Here is a 5,707-nt window from a genome sequence, read left to right on the forward strand (position 1 = left end):
ACATCATTTAATACGCTGTCATGGACACGTATGTATAATAACACCCCAAACTTACAGTTGTTACACATGCGGAAAATACTGAACACGCATTTAGTTTCTGATCACTCACAAGAGGCTGAAGAAGCAGATTTTGTTGCTGTATTAGCGGTACTGTGCAAGGGGAAGAAACTAAGGTCCAGTAAAGGAACTTAAACTCAAGTGACATATTTTTTAAGAAACACAAAAAGATTCCCTGTTTCAACCTCTAAAATGTATCTGTTTTATGGATCTACAGAAAGTATTTTAAAGATAGCTGCAGAATACTTATCTTTCAAACTACCCTTCTGGACAAGCAAGAGTGGGCACAACGCATGTGCATAATTCTTTCTCAACATGCCAAACTCATCCTCTGAGTGTGCTGTATGTTAGGCACAGGAGCATGCTGTAAGGTCAACTGAGAGAGCCAGCCTTCCATACCAGGGTTTTGATAAGCAATCACTTCATTATCATTGCATCATCAGAACTCCTCCTCCCCCACATAGCCTACAAGAGAAAGAATGCCAGAGCTCCAAGTGAACAACAAAGTCATGAAGCCAGCCCAGTCATGCCCTCATGGCAGCAGAAGGGTCACACAGGTTTTTCTTCTCACTACAGGCAAAAAAAATGCAATGGCACAGCTAGTTACACAGCAGTGAAGAGAAGGGACAATCATCTCCCTCAAAATGGATATTATTTTGAGCAACAAGAAGTCATCTGTAAACTCAAAAAGTCACGTAAAGCATTCTTGTTTCCATCATAATAATTTTTGAAAGCAGAATCCTGGATCTTTTGATTCTTTACCTTTAGTAAGTAAACAGACCTTCACTTCATGTCTACCGTCTCTATCAACCCCTACAACATGGAGATACTTACAGTACTAAGCTGACATAAATATTAAATTATATTTAAACACATCCTGTATCTAGTTATAACTATCACAACAATAAATCATTCTTAGAATATTTAAACAAACCAAGGTTGGTGAAAAATTACAAAGATAATTCTCTAAAATCATTCAAGTACCATACTTCCAACTCTAAAGGGCTTCTAAGTATCTTTTCTGATTTAAGCATAAGCCTTGGTTAAACCAAGGCTTCTGCTAGTCAGTTAGTGTTCAAAAAACTTGCTTTCAGTATGTAGGTTTGTCTTAAGAGAGAAAAAAAAAAATCCACATACTCGTAAGTGATGGCATCCTTTCTTGTGTCCTCAATCCCTCTCACGATCTTCTTCCTTTACTTGATGCTGCAATTCGAGCCAAATGCTCATGCAAAATCAGTTCATCTGCACTGAAATGAGCATTTCAACAAAATATAGAGTTGCAGAAACTGAGGTATAGAAAGCTTTTGCTGGAAACCAGGAACAGGGCACAGCTTTGATACAGGGCTAAGCTGAACATTCTTGCTACAACTCTGCAAATCAGAAACTTCTTGCTCCCTCATTTTAGTTTCTAACTCTGTCACAGATGCAGTAAACTACCTACAGGCAGCAAGATGGTAAGGAACTTAAATGATCTCTCCCATCACGAAAGCATAATTCTTCCCCATGTCAGGACTGCTGACACCATAGCTGGAAGGAACCCTACCAGTTTTGCAATCTCTTTGTGAGACAGGGAAATGATAAACTCAAGTTAATTCAACAGCAAATCATTATTCTTGCATCTGTCCTCAACCCTCAGAACAAATGCTATCACAAGGGTATCAACCATCATGTTTCTCAGGAACACTTTTAGGTAGATCACTTCTAACAGCTAAAACAAAACTTCTTTGCAGGTACTCACATCAGGCTCTACGCCTGAACATCTTGCCTACTAGTGACAGAGCAAATGCAAATATTCAATTGTAGCTCAACGCTTACTGCCTTACGTGCAATTCTACCTCTAGCAAAGCAATTGAATTTGTAAGTATTAATCCTAATTGTTCAAACTCAGATAACAGTAGTAACACTGAAGAAACAAAGCATTATATGAATACACCCATAATGAGAAACTAGTAGGGGAATATTGATACCAATGCTGACCTGTACCTTTTTTCAATACCTAATTCAGGGAACTAATACATGGGGCGGGGGGGGAAGGAAGGGAAAAAAAAAATTAAGAAAAGGAAGCAAAAAACCCCAAATTCCAATTAGATTAATTTTTCATCCAGAATTCCCTTACAACCATCTTCAAAAACAACTTCAAACATCCCATTTCACCTTAGCATCATAATACAGCAGGACAACAAGACTATATCAAAAGGAACAAAAACGGTAATGTCATTCTGAGCAGCCTGGTTGCTGCAGCATGTCTTCTACAATCATGATCAGTCAGTCAAGCAGAGGAGCAACACCTGGGATCTGTCTGTTACCTGGACATCAGAGCTATTAACTATGCACTTTTCATAATTTCCGTTAAAGAACTTTGCAAAAGTTTAAATCATTAAAGCTAAAGTTACATGTCAAATACCCTTTTGCTAAAAAATCGCTGTTGAGGATTATCAAAACAAAGCTATGTATTCTTGATCAAATCTCCTCTTTGCCCAAATGCCCAAGAAGACCCAGAGACTTGCAAAATAAAGTCATTACAGAGCAGCTGTTTCCAATACTTTTAAGACTTATTTGAACAACCTACAAAATCTGGTAAACTGACTTCTAATTTGCAGTGCTCTATATAGGATCTAAAAGCTTGTTAGATGTTGCAGATTAAATATTTACATCTAGTATTTCTTTTATGCACAATGTCATCTACTGAATCACTGTGCTCTAGTATCAACAGTAGTAAAGCAGCAACTGATGTGTATTAGAGCAGTCATACTCTTTTTGAAAAAAAATTAAGAAAATTTTGATGGCTGTTCTTAAGCTTTCTGCATGTAAATCTGTCTACTCTAGCCCCTTATCAGTGAAACAGTTCAGGTTTCATTGGGCGTTTTCTTCAGCGTGATACTGACTACACACAGAATTGAGATCACTGAGGTTGAGATCATCTGTGGTATAGGCAAGAATTTTGGTTCCACCCCCAGTGAAGTCAAAATAGACGCACACAGAGTAATTCTTATTTGGGAAATACAGTGAGATTCTTAATTACAAACTAAAAAATCCTTAGTCTACTCAAATTAAAAAACAAACTAACAAAAGGAAATTAAACCCAACACACCCAGCATCATACCGCATTTCTCAACACTGCAACTCACTTGAATATCTTCAACTGTTTAAACTATCTGCTATGCATACATTTACCAAAGATGGTCAGCCCCAATAAAATGTTTCAGAAGTTGAGCAGATGTTAGATTCCTACAAAAATGAGGTTCTAGAACACAGTGCTATGAGTATGACAGGAAGGAGAATCTTTTTGACATACATATTTTGCATGAGGCTATAAACTACGAAGATTATTTAGAACTATTTCACCTCTGAACAGAGCTCATACACATACTTGCTTCTACAGCAAGTCTCAAATCTCACCGTAATGTGAATGGGCACTCCTAACAGTAGTTCCTAAAGATACACTGAGGGTCCACAAAGAAGAGCAACTAGGTTGCCTGCTATACAAACCTGGGGAGCAAGATAGCTTCTAACAAGAGAGTTCCAACCATTTTCCGTTTACAGTCATTGGAGCTGCCCATTGATTTGAATGGGAGAAGAACACACATGCCACTCCTTTCTGTAGAAAATTCTTAAAGAACATGGAAGTGTCTGCATTTTGTCACTCCTGAGGAAATCTGGTACAACACCTGCACACAATGAGTATCCAAATGAAGAAGTTATAAAGAGCCAGCTGCCCTTTATTTAAAATACCCCAAAAACTTGCTGTACATTCTTTTGAGAGAAGCAGAACCATCAGGAATCCCACAGCCACATAATTCAACATCTCCAGAACCATAAACATCAACAAAGCCTGAGCATCATGTTGAGAAGAACCACACTTGTATTGAAAATGAGGTTGAGAATACTGCACAGTTACAATCACAGAGACTAGGATTTCAAAGACACACTTTCTTGCAATAGAACAAGCTTGGATTTTAAAAAATACAATCATTATATACAGCAAAAAATGTGGCCGTAAGACCAGCCTTAAACTAAGGCCTTGTTTATACATTTTCTGCACTGTCAGGAAGTATTTTGCCTGGGAATGTATTTTTTCTTCCAAATCAATTAAATATTTGCAATTCTCAGTTTGAAAAGAGCTATATACCACCTTTGTATTGGCACGGATATAACATATTCCCACAGGGAAAAGGAATAAAAGAGTACCTTTATATTGATACAACATTTTCCTCAAGTGTAGAAGCTAATATAGCTTTCATTATTCGGTCAAGTTAAAGCAGTATTACTTTTTTTCTACTTTATAGACAAGGCCTATGTTTAACAAGCACCAAAACACTTCAGAGTATTTGGAAGATCAGACTACTGAGCTTTACTTTTTTGTACTGTCCTCACCAAGTCATAGAGAACATTGAACACCTAAATACATTCAGAATTCTGATTAGACCCATGCCATGGTTTCTTAAACGCTTCACTGTTTAATGAACACACCTTTTTGGCAAGAAATAGAATATATCTACAGAAAAGCCTAGCATAACCTGGAATTTACTAGGCTGGCTTCAGCTGCTCTGCTAGGCTGGGAAAAACTGGACTTTATGTGCCGCTGTGTGCCACAAACACCCATTTTTGCATTATTCTTCAGTCACAACACAGGCAGTAGAGAAACAGGAGACACTAGAAAACATGAAGAATCTGTTGTCTGTAGGGGAGAACATAATAAATACCTGTTTTTTATTAAGCAGAACAAGTTGTTTTCAATACACTGATCTAGACCAAGGCCTGTTGGGTTCTAAAAACTCTGTAATCCCACTGAATTTAAGGCAAATTTGAAACATAGCAATAGCTGAGATGTAAATTTATGGCATTTTTTTTTAACTTCAGATACGAAGCTTTTAAAACTTCAGACATGGTGGCAGTCAAGCTTTCTTAGTTTTCAATGCAGTATTTGTGTTAAAAGAAACCCCTACTAATAAGAAGCATTACCCCCCTGCATTCTAAAATGGAAGTCTTCAAAGAGCTGGCTTCTAATTAATTTTTAAAGATTTCTGGAAAATAAGTTGCAAAGTGGTTTTCAGTTTTCACTTAAAAAGGGGGCCTGGTTCAATTTGTCTATTATATGAAGGCCCAAACAGAAGCTGAGGGACTGTCTCCTCCAAATCTCTATTTTTAACTTTGATTGTATCAGTGACTGACACAACCTGGCTAATTGTATCAGAACAGGTCCTTGCTGTTTTGAGGAATACATGTGAGCTCAGAAGAGACCCCCATGGGATTTCAATACATAGAGTTAAACTAATACTAAACACTCTTCTTCCAGTGCTGAAGCAAAAAGTTTTCCTACTTAAAATAGAAATTATCAGATTCACAGCAGGATTCACAGCAGTTAGTTTTCAGTTGGCCTGATTAGAAACCCCTCGCAAAAACCCTTTACACATCATTGCTCAACTTTTAGTTTAATGTTGTAAGATAATTTCAAGTCTTCTTGGGATAGGGGGTTAAATAAATAAATAAAGAAGAGAGACTTGCAGGTTTTGTGCGCTAATCTTTAAAGAAGGGGCTGAAAGGAAGATAATGGACTTGAACTCCTTAGATCTTCCAAATTACAGAAGGTACAGGTCTCCTTCCACCTCTCTGCAAACCAGGAAAAGACATATTGGTCTGACACGTAATT

The 5,707-nt window shown here is 37.4% G+C and overlaps 1 long non-coding RNA gene across 1 annotated transcript; it reads right to left on the reverse strand.

Annotated features, from left to right (window-relative positions):
- Positions 1-207: 207 nt before the first annotated feature.
- LOC130605979 (uncharacterized) lies at positions 208-5,314 on the reverse strand. The gene is made up of 3 exons (XR_008973844.1): positions 3,547-5,314; positions 1,195-1,304; positions 208-522 (listed from the first exon to the last, which is right to left on the reverse strand). It is a non-coding gene; the product is annotated as an uncharacterized LOC130605979 (long non-coding RNA).
- Positions 5,315-5,707: the final 393 nt, after the last annotated feature.

Source organism: Pezoporus wallicus, unplaced genomic scaffold (genome assembly GCF_028554395.1).
Source record: "Pezoporus wallicus isolate ANWC-B61680 ecotype Strahan unplaced genomic scaffold, APGP_CSIRO_Pwel_v1 scaffold_7402, whole genome shotgun sequence".
NCBI lineage: Eukaryota > Metazoa > Chordata > Aves > Psittaciformes > Psittacidae > Pezoporus > Pezoporus wallicus.